This window comes from Pipistrellus hanaki (genome assembly GCF_964339955.1).
Source record: "Pipistrellus hanaki genome assembly, chromosome: 15".
Lineage (NCBI taxonomy): Eukaryota > Metazoa > Chordata > Mammalia > Chiroptera > Vespertilionidae > Pipistrellus > Pipistrellus hanaki.
The window spans coordinates 41,742,252-41,761,037 of NC_140517.1; the positions used below are offsets into that span (position 1 = coordinate 41,742,252).

Genomic DNA, 18,786 nt, shown 5'->3' on the forward strand with positions numbered 1-18,786 from the left:
GGTGCTTCCACCAGGGCTTTTTCATCTGGCAATCCGCCACTTGCCTCTTGCTAGCAAAGGTGCCATGGGGGAACCGGTGACCCCTACACTGCAATCACACTCCCTAAACTTTCTGACAAGCTTTTATTGATTTTAAAATTATAACTTAAGAGTTGATATACACAAGGACCAAGTGGCCCACAAAATATTTTCCTTTTCTTTTAAAGATTTTATAATGTACTGTAATCATTAATTACATTAAACTTAAATGGCCAATTGAAACAAACAGTTCTGAGACAGTTTCTCCACCACTGATCAGACTGGGTGGTGGCAGACATAAGATTCATTTAGTTGTTTTTTGTTTTGTTTTGTTTTTTTGTACCACAATTGTTACAATTTCATACCTTCTAATCAATAAACATAGATATAAATATTGTTAGGTGGGCTGATACCCCTCTGATAGAAAGCAAAGCACCCCTGGGAAAAAGGAATCCCAGTGGCCACTCGGAGTGGTTTGCTAGCCATCAGAGCACTCAACTTTAAACAAATTAAAGGTTTCTTTCTTTCTCTCTGCTCGCCTGTGGCCGGCCGAGTAAGACGGACCTGGGAGGTCTCTTTCCCAATTTTCCCTTGTCAAGGAGACAACCACACTCCTTCAGCCATTTGGGGTTATCAAAAAGAACATCAATCCAGATATCAATGTATGGAATTTGGTCCGGATGCCCAGGGCTCCTATAGACTATCCGCCGGACTCCCGTACAGGGCCCCATTTCTAGGGTCCCTGTTGAAGGCCAATCAACCCCAAATCTCGGCCACTCCAATTCACAGAGTCTCCGGAGAGTGAAGGCATCTACAGAAACACCATAGCCTTCACCCTTTTCTGAAGTCAGAAAAAAATTTTTAATCATACATTCAAGGGGACTTAGGTGACTCTCTCTCGAGTTTCCTTGCCCCATTTCTCTCTTTCTTTTCAATCTATAAACAGTTAGGCAACAAATAAGTCCAAAACAAGGACGACAAGTAACATTCCTAGAAACACAAAAAACCAGACATACCACAGCATTCTCTCAGTTTCACCCACTCGAACAACAAGAAACCAAGACCGCAGGTGGGGCGTCCCCCTCTCCGGGCGGATCTGAGAACTTCTGGCAGCGTCCCTCCGTTCTCTGATCCCAAGCGCTAGCGAGCAACCAAGAACAAGAAACACAAGGAACGAATGAGGCCTCTACTTACCGGCGCCGTTCAAGTAGTCCGGACGACGAGAATGGGGCGTCTGCCCGTCTGGGGGGTCTCTAATCATCCCAGACGAGCCCCCAAATGTTGAATGGAGAAGAGACCACCCAAGAGGCAGAGACCCCTACCCAGGAAACAACTCCAAATAGCCAATTGCGGAGTCAAATAACAAATTTATTACAGATTCCAATCTGGGCTGCCGCCGCCAGGATGGAGCAGGCAGAAACAGCAGCCAGCAGTTACAAATCCAGCTTTTTATATACATTTCAAAAATGGGGGGTGGAGGTCCACGGGGCTGGAGCTGACTGGTTTCTATATCGCTTAACCTTGTGGTTGCATATATCGGCCAGATGGCCTAATCTCCCTTCTTGGTTCATTCTGTTCTTTAAGCCTTGACTAACCCAGACTGTTGATTTGGCCTTCAGGTCCAGGAGGGGGTGGGAGGAGTAACTTTCTACCCTCCAGGCAAGGTCAGTAATTTCCCACTCCTCAGCAAGTAATCAAAGGCCGAAGTCAGATAGCAAAGCTAAAATTCAAACAGCAATTTTTACCAAAGTATGGTTGCCACTATATTTCAGTCAGGAATAGCCAGGCCCGGAGCAGCAGCATCCAGGCCCGGAGCAGCCAGGCGGGAGCATCCAAGCCCGGAGAAGCCAGGCCCAGAGCAGCTGGATCAGGAGCAGCCAAGCCCAGGGCAGGAACAACCAAGCCCAGAGCAGATAGGTCGGGAGTGGCCAGGCCCGGAGCGTCAGGGCTCAGAGCAGAAGCAACCAAGCCAGGAGCAGCCAGGTCGGGAGAGGCCAGGCCTGGAGCTGCCGTGCCTGCAGCAGCCGGGCCCAGAGCAGCTGGGCCAGGAACAGCCAGGCCCAGAGCAGCAGCAGCCAGGCCCGGAGCAGCCAGGCCGGGAGAGTCCAGGCCCGGAGAAGCCGGGCACAGAGCAGCCTCGTCAGGAGAAGCCAAGCCCAAAGCAGCAACAACGAAGCCTGGAGCAGCTAGGTCGGGAGCGGCCAGGCCCGAAGCAGCAGCAGCCAAGCCCAGAGTGGCCAATCCTGGAGCAGCCGGGCCCAGAGCAGCCGGGTCAGGAGTAGCCAGGCACGAAGCAGCAGCAGCCAGGTCGGGAGCAGCCAGGCCCAGAGCGGCCATGCCCAGAGCAACAGAAACCAAGCCCGGAGCAGCCAGGCCGGGAGTATCCAGGCCCGGAACAGCAGCAGCAGCAGCAGCGAGTCCGGGAGCAGCCAGGCCTGGAGCAGCAGCAACCAGGCCAGGAGCGGCAGTGGCCAGACCTGGAGCAACTGGTTGTGGAGCAGACCGGAGCAACAGAGGCCAGGCCCGGAGCAGCCAGGCCTGGAACAGCTCGCTCATTGCCTGCCCATACCGCAGGGCTGCCTCTCAGACATGGCTGGAAACTTTTGGGGAAACTTGAGGGTCTGCTGAATCAAGTGATGAAGGCTTAGATCTGGATGTGCTGAGTTAGTATAGCGCTGGGGTGTTTATCTGTGAGTGCCTTGTATGGGGTCTGGATGAGGTTGGTTGATCTATTTGGAAATGTCTTTTGTGTGAAGTGTATCCTTGGCATGTGGAGGTATTATTGATTTGAGAAAATGCTAACGAACTGATTTACTACCTGAAAAATTTAAAGTTCTGTAGTTTAAGGTCTCTTGCCAAAAAGAGTTTTTTTAAAGCTAACACCTTAATTTTAATGGAGAGGACAAGCCCTTTCCACCCAGAACAGGTAATCCAATTCCAACCAGCAGCTATGTTTAAACAATGTGTTCATTTACATTTGAGTGGCTACACCTTTTGATAGCCTAAGGGCAAGTTTACATGTAAACAAGTTTGCTTCTCAATTATCAGGGCAGAAAAAAACAAGGTTTAAAATTATTAGATTTTAAAATTTATTCTTAGAAGTGTAAAAGTTTATTAATTAAAAAAAAAAGGAGATTGAAAAACCTGATGAACAATATTAGCTGTTGATTGTAGTAGAGTTGGAGATATGGGAGGGAAGTGGACTGACAGTTCTTGGGGGGGGGGGGGGAGGAGTGGTGGATGAGGGAAGAGACTGAACATAAAGTGTGCACCTATGGATGAGGACAATAGGGGGTAGGGAGGGGACGGAGGGTGAGGTGGGAACCTGGTGGAGGAGGGAAGAAATGAGGAACCTTTGTAATAATATGAACAATAAAGTTTGATTTTTTTTAAAAAAGAAAGAAAGAAAAAAAGAAAGAAAGAAAAAAATAATTATTAAAAAAAAAAGAGAAAGAAAGAAAGGCCAGTGTAGTCCATACAGATCGGCCCAAGTATGACAGGGAAAGGCAGAGAGTGGGTCTGAAAAAGCAAACAAAAAAGATCCAGTACACTCTTGCTATTATTGGTCTAATTGTTATAAGAGGGTAATAAGGATACTAATAATAACATTGATTTTTTAAAATTCCTCATCATGGTGTAAAAGGTCCTTGAAGGTCTGGTCCCCTCTTCCTACCCTCTTGCTCCCACCTCCCCTATTGCTCTCACACACATAGGGTGACCGGGCAGGGGTGGGAGAGAACCTTCTGGAGGGACTGGGCTGGCACAGGTCTGCTCATCTGTCATAACTCCTTTCACAGTGCACTTAGCCTTTGTGCATCTCAGTGTGTGTACACTTTACCTGAAAACTAAACAAATAAGAAGGAACTGTCCCTGCCGTTCGGCAGGAATGCTGCTGGGGCCCTGGGCCCAGGCCCCGCTCCAGGGGAAGTCGGCCTTTCCGTAGGAAACTGGGAAGGCAGAGGTGGAGGCTGCAGCCTCTGGTGCAAAACCCTGCGGCGGAGACATCTGCTGTGCATCCGAGCTCCTCTATTATTCAGTCACCAGACGTTTACTGACACCGTCCTCTGTGTTTGGCCCTGACGTGACCAGCCAGAGCTACAAACAGCCCTGGCATTGCCCTCGGGGACTGAAATCCAAGGGCAGAGAGAGACTTGTTGTCAGAGAGAGATGATGTGACGGCATCAGGACAGTTATGGGGGAGCCCTGGGGCAGGGGAGCCCCAGAGGAGGCACCTGATCCACACCGGAGAGGGCTCCCTGGGCTGAGCAGGTGTCAGCCAGGCAGAGAGAGGGAGGACGAAGGAACTCAGAGAGGCTGGGCAGAAGCAGCAGAGTACAGTGCTCACTGGAATGTCACCAGGGGCGAGCGTTGAAGATAAGCCGGAAGCAGTGTGCTCGATGCTGAAGGGCAGGGCTGGCCTCCAGAGCCTCAGAAGCATCTGCACCTTGTCCTGACAGGGTTGGGAAGCGGGAAGGGGGTACATACAGCTGGTGGGAGGCCTGAACCAGATCTGCAAGCAGGCCGGCTGCAGAGCAAGTGAGGGGGTGGGGCCCCAGTGATGCTGCAGTGACAAACAACTCCAGACCCAGCTATTCAAAACAAACAAGGTATATTCCTCACTCGTTGGCTGACATTTGTCACGGGCTCCGAGGGCCCTCCTCCACATTGTCCTCACTCCCCATCCGGCCCTGCCCTTGGGAAGGTTGGTGGTCACGCCGACAGAGCAGAGAACATCCGCTCAAATGCTTGCACCTGGACGCACCCTTGTCACTTCTGCTCTTGTTTCTGTGGCCGGGCAGGTCTCCTGGGTGTGGGAAATAAAATTCCAGTCCCTCCTCTAATCACCTTCCCTTTCCAAACAGGGAAACTGAGGCTCAGAGAAGACCCTGGATTGTCTAAGATCACACAGGAAGGATGGAAAAGCCCCCTCCCACCCCCACTCCTTTCCAGAGGCAAGAGCATTTATTGCCTTGTATTTCCTGAAATATCTACACTCAAACAGAGATCATTTTTTTTTTCATTTTTTACATATATTTTATTGATTTTTTTACAGAGAGGAAGGGAGAGGGATAGTGAGCTAAAAGCATCGATAAGAGAAAATCATCGTTCAGCTGCCTCCTGCACACCCCCGCTGGGAATGTGCACGCAACCAAGGTACATGTCCTTGGCCGGAATCAAACCCGGGACCCTTCAGTCCGCAGGGCGACGCTCTATCCACTGAGCCAAACCGGTTTCGGCCAGAGATCATTTTTTAATCAGTGGTGGCACACTATTCTGCATCTTGCTTTTTTTTTTTTTTTTTTTTTTTTTTTCTTTTTCATGAACAACATCAAAATCTCTCCAAATGAGAGATTTGTTGTTTTTTCCATGTGTTGCATTTTGAGTTTGTTTTTCTTTTTATAAATGTGCCTGGTGGTTTTTTGTTTTTTCCATGTGTTGCATTTAGAGTTTGTTTTTCTTTTTTTTCAATTATAGTAGGCGTTCAATATTATATTCATTTCAGATGTAAGTGATCCTGGTAAGTCTAGTACGCATCTGACACCATACACAGTTATTACGATATGACTGACTGCATATTCCCGATGCTGGACTTTACATCCTGTGACCATTTCATAACTGCCGGTTTGTACTTCTTTTATATATATTTTTATTAATATTATTATTATTATTATTATTATTGATTTTTTTACAGAGAGGAAGGGATAGAGAGTTAGAAACATTGATGAGAGGGAATCATCGATCAGCTGCCTCTTGCACACCCCCCACTGGGGATGTGCCCGCAACCAAGGTACATGGCCCCGACCGGAATCGAACCTGGGACCCTTCAGTCTGCAGACCGACACTCTATCCACTGAGCCACACCGGTTTCGTCCGGTTTGTACTTCTTAATGCCTTTGCTTTTTTTTTTTTTTTCACTTAGCCCCCAAACCCCTCTCCCCGCTGGCAGCCAGCAGACTGTTCTCAGTATTTATGAGTCTATTCCTGTTTTGTTTGTGTTTGTTCTTTTGATCCCAGCTATAAGGAAAATCATATGGCGTTTGTCTCTCTATATATATATCTATCTTACTTCTTTCACTTAACATAAAACCCTTGTCTTGTTGTGTTCAATGTCCATAAAGCATCTGACTGTCTTACCCAGTCCCCTCTTAATAAACCTCTGGGATATTCCTAGTTTTTTGCCATTACCAATGCTACTGGCATTCAGATCATTTATTTTTATTTTTTTTAAATATCTTTTATTGATTTTTTACAGAGAGGAAGGAAGAGGGATAGAGAGTCAGAAACATCAATGAGAGAGAATCATTGATCAGCTGGCTCTTGCACACCCCCTACTGGGGATGTGCCCACAACAATGGTACATGCCCTTGACCAGAATCGAACCCGGGACCTTTCAGTCCGCAGGCCGACGCTCTGTCCATTGAGCCAAACCGGTTTCGGCTGGCATTCAGATCATTTAATTCAGACCTTGTGTCAGCCATGTGAACCCATCTCCCACGATGAATTCCTCGGAAGAAAACTGCCTGTCCTTGTGCAAAGCATTTCCAAACTGCGCTCAAATTCCCCCTCAGCCGCTGGCTGACTGCCCGTTTCTCACAGCGGCTTTTTGCTCTCTGTGGATGGCTTGCATGTTTGTTCCACGGCGAGGAGGTTTCCATGTGTTTCGTACGTAATTAAAATGAAAGGAACCCGTCCTTAAAAACACAAACCCGGGAGAAGGGAAACCAGCAAGGCCAGTTCAGGCAGACGCTCCCACCTGTCTCCCGCCTCTGCCTTGTCCCAGCCAGCCCTGCCTGGTGTTGAAATCCATTTCTCAAGCGTAAACATGGCCTTCAAAGCTCAAACTTCAGGAAAAACATGGGCAGCAGATGAGGTCATTTTTTGCCCTCTTGCTTTCCATCTGCCTGAATTCCCTGCCCTTTGCGTCCTTCCTCCATCTCCTCCTTTCACTTCTCTTCCTCTGACTCCTGTTTTAGTGAGTGCTGGGCCGAAAACATTTTATTCATTTACTTATTTATTTATTTTTAAATACATTTTTATTGATTTCAGAGAAGAAGGGAGATGAGAGAGATAGAAACATCAATGATGAGAGAGAATCATTGATCAGCTCCCTCCTGCACGCCTCATACCACCCCTGCACACTGGGCAGGTGCCCTTGATCAGAATCAAACCTAGGACCCTTCAGTCCACAGGCCAACGCTCTGTCCACTGAGCAAAACCATCTGGGGCTGAAAAGATTTTAAAGCTCTGTCCAGTTCAACCAAAGAACACAAGTTACACAGAATCTTTTTTAAGAAGAAAGAGGAAAGGAAAGAAAGCACAGCTAGGAGTAGCAATTGGAAGAGCAAAACAAAGGTCTATTTGAAACACATTAAGCTCTCACCTTGTCGCCCTCTCCTTGCCCTTCCTGAACAGAAGCAAGCAGGTGTCCGGAGGAGAGAGGGAGAGGGGGTGCAGGGCTCAGAATAGGGTGGGGTGAGCGGCATCCACCTAGGGGTGTGGGCAGGGGCTGCTGTAACAGACTGGCTGCTTCCAGGGGAATTGAGCACAGAGGTAAGTGTATCAGGGACACTGAGAGCCAGAGTTCTCACTCACGGACTGCAATTATGCAAAGGGAGGAAACTAGAATGTCCCTATAGTGAGGGGTTGGATTGGAGATAGAGTAGCCTCAGGATTTCCAAGATCTAGAGGTAGATGTGGAATAAATATAGATGTACGTGTGTGTGAGAATATATCCATATTTCCTACTTCTGTCCACTGAGAAACCCTGGTGCAACAAGAACCCAACAGCAACAACCGCTGCCAATAGTCCCAAACGGTGTCATCCTCCAGCCCGAGCCGGCTTGCGCACAGGCCCTCTGACTGAAGGATCCCATTCCAGCCAAGGGCACGTATCTCGGTTGCCTCCCAGCCCAGGTCAGGGAGGGTGCAGGAGGCAGCAAACTTATATCTCTCTCACATCGATGTCTGTGTGTGTGTGTGTGTGTGTCTTCCTCTCTCTTCCACTCTCAAAAATCAGTGTGGGGGAAAAAATATCCTTGGGTGAGGATTAACAAAAATAAAAAAAATAAATGTGAACCTCCAGGGAAATGTCCCAGGGCTTCCTGGCGTAGAGGCTAATTATAGGACGGGCACTGTGAAAAGACAAGGCAAGCCTGGCAGGTCTTGTTGTGACAGGAAGAAAAAAAAAAAAAAAAGCTCAAAGAATGATGGGACCCTGCCCAGTTTGGCTCAGTGGATAGAGCATAGGCCTGCAGACTGAAAGGTCCCAGGTTCGATTCCAGTCAAGGGCATGTACCTTGATTGTGGGCACATCCCAGTGGGAGGAGTGCAGGAGGCAGCTGATTGATGTTTCTCTCTCATCGATGTTTCTGACTCTCCCTCTCCCTTCCTCTCTGTAAAAAAAAAAAATCAATAAAATATATTAGAAAGAAAAAAAAAAAGAATGATGGGGACAGGTTGAAAGGACTCAGCAACCAGCTCACAGGAGCTCCCACAGGTCAAACTGGGGACAATTTGAACATGAGAACAAACCATGACTGTGATAGATTATAATCCCCCGGTGCTGTGAGTCTGTTCGGATGTAACTACATAAGTTAATAAAGCAAACATCTGATGAGGAGCCTTTTCCCTCTCAGGCATACATCTGCTAAACTCCGAGGGTCCCCACAAGACTTGCAAGAAGGGGAGCAATTGGAGGCAGCAGCTCATCCCAGGTCTCCCCCTGAACCTGTCTCCGAGGCCCCCTTTTCCTCTGACCTCCCAGTGAGTGGACAGCAGCCCCTCAGCTCCTTTCTGTCACCGTGACTTTCAGTTCCCACGGAGCCCACGCAGCCCCACGTGGCTCATTTTCCTTAACTGGATTGCCTTATAATGACTCAGTTTTAAGTTATAATCTCAATTACTAACCCCAGCATTAGATGGGCCATGAACCGTGACCTCACTAGTGACTTAAAGCTCCCACAGCCACTGGTACATCTCTCCCTGGGCTGCTCAGGCCCCAGAACACAGGTTAGGCTCCGGCTTCCAGGCCCTTTATTTCTAGCACCTGTGAATTTGTGTTTCATTGGCACCCAACTATTTACTGAAAGACTTTTTCTACAATATATATGCCTTTTAAAAAGTGTCTGAGGGCCAAGTATGTGTCAGGTTCTGCACTTCAGACCCACGCCTGGACAAACAACACAGACCATCTTGTCTTCTGAATGATTAGATTCCACTGTTCCTCCTCCCCCTGGGGGAATGGGCAGTTTAATTGCAAATAGAGAGTGAAAGGCTGAGAGAACATGACCAGAGATCCTTCTGTTTAAGGAGTCAGGGAATATCTCCAGAAAGAAATAACATTTTAGTGAAGTCAGGAAAGACAAACCGTCTGTGGCAGGCATCAGCCCTCTCTGGCCTCTCCACACCTTTGCCATTCAATCAAGGCCACAGAAAAGACAGCTATGATGTGTGCTGATGCTTCAGGGTCTGGAGGAGGGGAGGGCCAGATGTGAAGATCCTGTGAGATCCAGCTGGTCATGCAGACCACCTCCCACCTAAAAGATGGTTTCTTTCAGGAAAGGATAACAAAGTCGTGCCTGCAGAGAAATCATTTTATTGCTGGGCAAGGGGTCTTGAGTTGCAGGGAAAGGATGTCACCTCTGTCACTCAGAGAATGCCTTCCATGCTTGAGATGTCTTGGCTTTCTGCCCTTCTGTTTCAAAGTCTTGACTGGATCCATGGCTGTTGGTAGGGTCCCTCAAAAGACATAAAACACGGTCTTGATGTCAATATGAATGAGTTCTATGTATTTCTTCCAATCAGCACCCTGGAGTGTTTCTTTTCTCCACTTCTTCCTGTTCTCTCCCAGCACAACTTCCTACTCCGGCTCTCTCACACTCCCTCAAAAGACTGTGCATTGGAGCTACCTGGTTTGGCTCAGTTGATAGCATCAGCCTGTGGACTGAAGGGTCCCAGGTTCAATTCAGGTCAAGGACACATGCCCAGGTTGTGCGCTCAATCTTCATTGTGAATCGTGCAGGAGGCAGCTAACCAATGATCCTCTCTCATCATTGATGTTTCTATCTCTCTCTCCCTCTCCCTTCCTCTCTAAAATCAATAAAAACATATTTAAAAAAAAAAGACTGTGCATTGTACTCTCTCTTCCCTTCCCACCTTCTCTCCTTCTACTTTCTCTTACCCCTAATCCTCCCCAATCCTTCCTTCCATGTGTTATCTGCAATCTCTGTTTTTTCTTCCTTTTCTAATTCTCCTCTCTCCGTTTTTTGCATTCTCTCTTTGTTTTTTACTCTTTTTATTTTTCCTCTATTTTCTTTCCTGTCTAAACCACTGCTCCTCACCCCTCCTCCTGTCCCCTTCCTCCCCACCAGACCCCTCCACATCTCCTCCGTCCTCTCCATATCACCTGACTCCATTTCTATATCCAGCTCTGTCCTTCCATACTCATCCCTGTCTTTTCTCCTCCTCCCCAGGCTCTCTTACCCTGTGCTAGAACTTCTTGCAGAGCTTCAAAGCTCCATCTGTATCGTAGTCTTCAGTGAGTGAGCACCATAGTTCCTCGGAACCGTCATGGTTTATGCATTCCGAATACGTATTTCCTCTATAGAGAAAGGGAAAGACACATTTGGCTCGGTCTGAAAAGTAGAAGCAAAGGGTGTGGAAATTAGCTGTGGTGAAATTGTGTTCGTCTTAGCAAGAGAAAGGGGACGTGAATGGAACACCGGGGGCTGGGTGGGGAGAGGATTCCAAATAGGAGTCAATTATGGACATTCCCCCACCCGCTCCTCACATGCTTACCATCCTCTGTGCAATATTTCCATTTCCCTTTATATTCTGAGTCTAGAGAACACCAATAATCTCCAGCGTTAGCGAGCGTGCAATCAAAATATTTGATGCCATCATAGGTAAACGGGAAAGCACAGGGTTCCACTGAAAAAAGGAAGCAGACATTATTCTCCTCACAACTCCTAGGCACCATTTGCTCTGCTATGATTCTGGTTATGTTTCTGTTCAAGCCAGTCCACCCCAATAAAGGGAATGCGTGGCCAGAGCCCCCTGCTAAGCACTAGAGTTTTCCAGATCCATATGGCCTGGTGCCTGTCCTGTGACAGTTGTAACGTCCAATGACATTATTTACTCAGAGACATTTATTTCTTGTGGGCTTTAGAGTTCCAGGAGATAGATAAGTTTGCCAGACCACAAAGCAGCCTGATTTTGGATTATAATTTCTTTTAATCCTTACCCAATGATATGTTTTTATTGATTTTTAGACAGACAAGAAGAGATGAAGGGAGACACAGAGAGAAACATCCCTCAGTTGCCTCCCATACCGGTCCAGATAGGGGATCAAACCGGCAACCTATAAGTATGTGCCCTGAGACCAAATCGAACCCACAACCTTTTGATGACCCTCCAACCAACGGAGGCACCCGGCCAGGGCTAGGATCATAATTCTTTATACCCTGCTGACTTGTTGTGTCTGGAGCTGCGGCTTCACCCGATTCAACATCAAAAATCTAAGTCCATGTCATATTTATGAACCCAGGCGATGTCTCTTTATTATCGTTAATAGTCTGCCTCACATCATTCAGAAGCCTAATTACAATCCACATTCATGGGGTTTCAGTGTGCACCAACTTTGAGTTACAGCGTGCACCAACTTTGGCACTTGAATAGGTTGAGGAGGAAAACTATGGAAACAAGAGAGGGCTTCGTGGCAAAGGCATCTTTGGCTTGAATGAATTCTCTCAACTGCATCACTGAACTTACTGGTGGCAAAGCTCACCTCTCTGCAACTCATGTGCCTATTTCTTTCTGTTTGAATAACCTCTGTCCCCACTCAGTCCTGCCTGTGCTTCTTGAACAGGCTCCCTGAGTAGAACACCACCCCTTGGAATGAGGCCTGATCCTGAGACTCCAGCCCCACTATCTAACAGTGGCTTGACCTTAATGACTAAACACCTAGGGGGAGAGAGAGGGGAGAGGTGCACGTCCCCCTCCCATTACCGAGAGGGCAGTCTTAGCCCATGCATGTAAAATACCTTTGAAGAATGCTGATAGCAGTTGCCACCTAACATTAGTTGGTTTGATTTGATTATTACTTTTCTTTTCATTATTTTCCAACATTTCTTATAAAAGTGTATCATGCTAATTAGACAGGACAGCTGAACAACATTCCAGATGTCATTCCTGACATCCTTCTAGACGAAGCCGCTGCAGCAGGGGGCAAAGCATGGGTGGTTAGGGGCAATCAATCAGGAAGGCAGGCAGACTGGTTAGGGGCAATCAGGCAGGGAGGTAAGTGGTTAGGGTTATAAGGAAGGCAGATGAGTGATTAGGAATGATCAGGCAAGCAGAGTGGTTAGGATCGATCAGGAAGGCAGGCAAGCAGTTAGGGGTGATCAGGCAGGTAAACAAGTGGTTAAGGATAATCAGGTCGGCAGGCAGAGGCAATTGTGGGCAATCAGGCCGACAGACAAGCAGTTAGGGGCGATCAGGAAGGCAGGAGAGCCATTATGGGTATCAGGCAGATAGGCAAAGTGGTTAGGAGCAATCAGGTAGGCAGGCAGAGTAGTTAGGGGTGATCAGGCAGGCAGGTGAGTGGTTAGGGGCTATTTGGCAGGCAGGCAGAGGAGCGGTTAGGAGCCAGTGGTTCCAGAATGTGAGAGGGATGTCCAACTGCTGGTTTAGGGATGATCTTCAGCAGTTAGACATCCCCTGAGTGGTCCCAGATTGTGAGAGGGTGCAGGCGGGGATGAGGGACCCCCCAGCCATGCACGAATTTTGTGTGCCATGCCACTAGTGTGTGTATGGTCCCTAGGTTTGGCCTGTAATCAGGGCCATCTTCCCTGGCTGCCCACAGCTGGCCCTGCACCTTACAGCCAATCACTCCAGTTTCCCTTTTGCCATCTGGCAATTGGAGCGTGTCAGCCAGGTAAAGGGATCTAGAGGTGGTTAGTGCGCCTCATAATGATTGGTCGAGCAGTCGTTCTGGTTATTCCACCAATCGGGTCAAAATTTGCATATTACCCTTTTAATATATAGGATATATACAGCTAATATTCTAAGTGTCCTTCCATCCATCCAACAGGTCGCTATGACACGCACGAACCACCAGGTGGCAGATGCTCAATGAAGGAGTTGTGTGACACACAGAGAATGGCACCATGGACTTGGCACCCACAAAGCAACACTCAGAAGATTCTCCCAAGTGGAACACAGGCCCTGGCACCACCCCGTAGAGAGAGCCCATCAAATCGCAGCTAATGTTGCCAAGACCCCATGGCACAAAACGCAGCCCAAGCCCAGACCAGCCCAGAAACGGTCGCTGTGGGCACCAGGTAATGACATCATATAGCAAGGCCTGGCTTTCTTGCCCTAGTGACGATTAGCCTCCTTGCAGTCTCTTCAGCCCAGAAACATGACTTGCTTTATAGCCAGGTGGAAACACTATACTGTAACCAAATGTCTGTGAAGCGTTTTCCTGTGCCTCATCTCATTGGATCCTCACAGAAGTCCTGGAGTACGTAGATATTAGACTCGGTAGAATTCTATTTTCTTTCGTTAGCAGAGAAACGGAGATTTAGAGAGCTTAAAAACTTGACCTACTGAAAAGAAATAAAAAATGGTGGACCTTGAAAATGACTTCAGGCTTTCTCATTGTGCAGAATATAGTCAAACACTGCTGCAGTTAAATATTTTACCCTTGTTCTCCCTGCGTGATCTACAATAATAATCTGCTTCATGTTGATATTTACTGCTGTGTTTCTGACAATTACCTAAAAGAAAAGTTGGGGTGCTTCATTGGGCTGAAAACATGTTTAGATAAATCAGAAAGCAGGTCTAGTTAAGCAAGTTTATTCTACATACATAAAAAGCTAAGTTGACTCATGCATGTGTGATACATATAAAGCTCTTGCTGGCTTCACTCACTAAATCACAGTCGTTGTCAATTGTGGATTTGGTTAATGCTTCCATTATAGAGAAAGGGCGAATAGCAATATAAAAATATTTCTTCTAATTAATTTCTTTTCAATGTGCATGAATTTGTGTACCAGGCCACTAGTCTGAGATAATTGGAGGAGAGAGTGTCCCAGGCTACAACTGAGCTGGAAAAAATACAGGGTAGAGGAGATGGAAGGAGGAGAAGAGAGATGGATGAGGATGGTTTGAGTCCATTTTATGGCAGAAATGCTCTGCAGCTCTAACTTTTTTCACATTAAAACATTATAAATTTTGTATGTGGTAAGAACACCAAGTGTGAGCTCCGTGGATCTACTCTACAGCATAGTGACTATAATTAACAACACTGTATTTTCTTCACATTTTGAAGGCCATTTTAATAGAAACAGGTACATGAGAAAGCTACAAGACATACCAGATTAGTAAGAATCTTAAACTTTCTCATTGCAATCATACTGACAGCTAAGGGTTAAATGGCCAAATGGGACTCAAATCATACATTAATCATGCATTAGCCCTGACAATATGGCTCCCCTGTTATTCCGTACATGTACCCCTATTTACATCAAAAACTCACTGTGAACAATATATGAAACCTGTGTGTAGGGGCCTATGTCTGGAATACTGGAAAGCAAATTTAGGAATGAGTCAGCTATTGTGGGAATCGATAGTTATTAGCACTATGAGCTTTTGAGTCAGACTGACTGGGCTTATACTTCAGAGACTTGTTTAAAAACAACAAGTTTTTAATAGAGTTTGGCCACCCTGGGCAATGTGGCTCAGTTACTTGGAGCATTGTTCCATACACCAAAGGGTCAAGGGCTCGATTCCCAGTTATGGCACATATGCAGGTAGTGGGTTCAATCCTCAGTTGGGGCCCATACAGAAGGCAACTAATCAATGTTTCTCTCTCACATCAATGTTTCTCTCTCTCTCTCTCTCTCTCTCTCTCTCTCTCTCTCTCTCTCTCTCTCTCTCACACACACACACACACACACACACACACACACAAACACATCAATAAAAACACATCCTCGGTGAGGATTTTAAAAACAGTGTTTGGCCCTTGAGGCACACTCAAGAACATTATTATTATTTACTGAAGGGAAGATGCACCAAATCATACGTAGGTACAGTCCCCAAGCCTAGCCTGTGATCAGGGCCATCTTCCCCGGCTGCCAGCAGCTGGTCCTGCCCGCCCCCCCCCCCACCTCAGTCCCCCATTCACCATCCAGCAATGGAAGCCTGACGGCCAGGGAGGAACCCAGAGATTGGCTGTTCCCGCCCTCTTGCCAGCCCCACCCCAGCTGCCCAACACCCCCTGTGTGTGGGGTGACTGGCAGGGTGGGTGCTTGGCCTGGTGCTACCCGCATCTCCCACCATGCACCCCGGCTCTGTCCCCCTTTGCCATTGATGATCAGAGCCTACTGGTGGGAGAAAGGGATTGAGATGTGGTCAGTCGACTCATAGTGACCAATTGAGCAGTCATTCTGGTTCTTCTGCCATTATGGTCTGTGGGTTTTTATTATATAGGATTATTATTAATACTAGTGGTCCAGTACACAAAATTTAATGCACAGGGGTGTTCCTCAGCCTGGCCTGAAACCTCACCAATCTGGGATCCCTTGGGGGATGTTTAAGCCCAATCCCTCTAGTAATCCAGGACCACTGGATCCTAACCGCTCACCTGCCTGCCTGCCTAATTGCCCCTAACCCCTCTGCCTGCTGACCTGCTTGCCCCAATCTTTCCCCCTTGTTGGCTTGATCACCCCCTACTGCCCTCACCTCTTGGAATGATCACCGCTAATAGCCTCTGCCTCGTCCCTGCCACTGTGTCTTTGTTCAGAAGGACATCCAGGAAAATCTCCTGGAAGGTCTCCCAATTTAATTATATTATTACCCTTTTATTAATATAGATAGAGGCCTGGTGCACAGTTGGGAGCCAGCTGGTCTGCCATGAAGGGTGTACCAGAACAGGGTGGGGGTTCCCCGGGGGACAGGGCCAGCCTGGGTGAGGGGCCTGGGGCAGTTTGTAGGCTGGCCACACCCCCATCAGGCCTGCCATGCCCCCACGAGGGGGCATGGCCAGCCGGGCCAAGGGCCATTTAGGGGTTGTTTGCAGGTCAGCCAAGCCCTCGGTTTGTCTGGGAGGATGTCCAGAAGTTCTCTGGAGAGAACCAAGATGATGGCATAGGTAAACACCTAAACTGCTGCCTCTCACAACAATTTCAAAACTAGAACTAAAAGACAAAATGTCTGTCACCCACAACCACAGGAAAGCTGGCTGAATGGAAGTTCTTCAACTAGAAGGAAAGAGAAAAGAGCATTGAGTCGTGCACAAGCACTGAAAAGATGAGGTCTGAAGGTGCACAAACCAGGCAGGTGGTGGGCGTTGCTTTTTTCAACCTGAAGGGAGACAAACACCCGATTACTCTGAAATCCAGTTTCTGGGTAGACACAGGGGAGACTCTTTTGGGGAGAAGCTGGACTGTCTGCCATCGTGTTGGAAAGTGAGGGGGCCTTGTTTGCAGAGCTGCATGCAGGAATAATTGTTTACAGTGCTGGGGCGTGCGACATGGGGACACGGTTGGAGATGCAGAGATGGCTGACTGGCAGCCATCACTGTTTGTCATGCCTTAGCCCAGTGATACCCTGAAACCCTGCCCCACACAATCTACAAACCCTCCCAAGCACCAAGCAGAGGATTTTGTATATGAATGGCCTTCCCTATCACACCTTAACCTAGCAAACTACAGCCCTGATCAGACAGCTCCAAAACCTCCAAACCCCAAGCAAAGAGGAGAAAACTGTAGTTATCACTATAGCTCCTGCTGGGTGGCCTCAGACAATAGCTGACCTGCACCCCACTGGAGATCCAGAAGCCAGTGTACCAGGTGGTCAGCATGAGACACCAGATTTCAACTCCTCATATCCTAAGTGACACATTCAAGAGGTAGACTCAATGAGCACCAAAGGCCCACTGATATAAGTCCTACCCCATAAGTGTGTCTCCAACTCAGCAGTTCTTCCATTATAGACACAGTGGGTCCTCACAGCCAATTAGCCTGGAGGTCAATTCCTCCCAGTGTACCAATAGCAATTAAGGCTTAATTAAACCAAGACTTTGCACTCAGCCCATCAAGGATTGTACCAAGAGTGTCTATCTCAGGAGATTGGGGAGGCTGAACTACTGGTCTCTGTGGGACACTTACCACACAAAGCCACTCCATCAACACAGGGAAGCAGCCAAAATGTGGAGACAAAGAAAGTCACGAATGAAAGAAATGGAGGAAAGCAAACTACTGGACATAGAGTTCAAAACCACATTTATTAGGTTACTCAAGAATCTTTTTTAAACTTCAGAGAAACTTGATGAGACCTCTAAGGAGCTTAGTGAGACTTTCAAGGACCTGAATGAGAATGCAAAAAAAAAGGGGGGGGGACCAATCAGAAATTAAGCATCACTGTCTGAAATAAAGAATATACAGAAACTCAACTGTAGATCAACGTACCTCAAGAATCGAACCAAAAATCTGAAATATGAGGAAACAAAAAAATACCCAACCAGAAAAACAAAAAGAAAAAAGAATCCAAAAATATGAAGAAAGTGTAAGGAGCCTCTGGGACAACTTTAAGCATACCAACATCAGAATTATGGGGGTTCCAGAAAAGAGAGAACAAAATTTTGAAAACCTATTAGAAGAAATAATGACAGAAAACTTTCCCTACCTGGTGAAAGAAATAAACAAAAGTCCAGGAAGTGCACAGAACCCCAAACAAAAGAAATCCAAAGAGGACCACACTAAGACACATCATAATTAAAATGCCAAGGGCAAAAGACAAAGAATCTTGAAAGCAGCAAGAGAATAACAGTTAGTTACTTGCAAGGGAGAACCCCTACAAATGTCAGCTGATTGCTCAACAGAAACTACACAGGCCAGAAGGGAGTGGCAAGAAATATTCCAAGTGATGAACAGCAAGTACCTACAACCAAGATTACTCTACCCAGCAAAGCTATCATTCAGAATTGAAGGTCAGATAAAGAGCTTCGCAGACAAGAAAAAGCTAAAGGAGTTCATCACCACCAAACCAGGATTACATGAAATGCTGAAGAGTATTCTTTAAGAAGAGGAAGAAGAATAAAAGGTAAAGATAAAAATTATGAACAACAAAATGACATCAAATACATACCTACCAACAAGTGTATCTAAAAATCAAGTGAATAAAAAAATATGATGAACAGCATGGATTGATGAATATAATAGAATCAGGGACATAGAAAGGGAGTGGACTGACAATTCTCAGAGGGAAATGGTCTGAGGGGTACAGGAAGAGATTGGACAAATATCTTATACCTATGGATGAAGACAGTGGCAGGGGGTAAGGGTATGGGGTAAGGTGGGGAATCAGATGGAGGGGAGCTATGGGGACACCTGTAATATTCTGAACAATAAAGATTTATTTATTTAAATAAAAAAACACAGAAGATCTCTGGAAGGACTCCTGGTCTAATTACTGTATTACCCTTTTATAGGTATATATTATTATTAATTTTATCATCCAACCCATTTCTGGTGCACTTTCTTCCACCTCAGTCTAAGCCTCTCTCCCCTCCCTTACCTCCACTTTCAGGATTGCCCCCTTGTAGAATTGCACAGGTACCAGCAAAGATAAGAAGGATCCCAGCACGCAGAGCCATAGCTGCTGGCCTTCCTGTGACTGATGGATGTCAGCCCCTGCTGACTTTTATATAACGTGCTTCCCTCACACCACCCCCTGCAACCAGATAAGAATCAACCTCCTCAA

The 18,786-nt window shown here is 46.9% G+C and overlaps 2 long non-coding RNA genes across 3 annotated transcripts in view; one reads left to right on the forward strand and one right to left on the reverse strand.

Moving 5' to 3' along the window:
* The window catches only part of LOC311609981, a 530,187-nt gene that overhangs the window by 426,289 nt on the left and 85,112 nt on the right, over positions 1-18,786 (forward strand). The gene's annotated exons all lie outside the window — the stretch shown is intronic.
* On the reverse strand, positions 9,343-18,775 carry LOC311609983. 2 transcript variants are annotated; one of them, XR_014792880.1, is made up of 4 exons: positions 18,601-18,775; positions 10,816-10,947; positions 10,501-10,652; positions 9,343-9,756 (listed from the first exon to the last, which is right to left on the reverse strand). It is a non-coding gene; the product is annotated as an uncharacterized lncRNA (long non-coding RNA). The 2 variants fall into 2 exon arrangements; XR_014792881.1 differs by having other exon boundaries at positions 10,501-10,618; positions 18,601-18,747.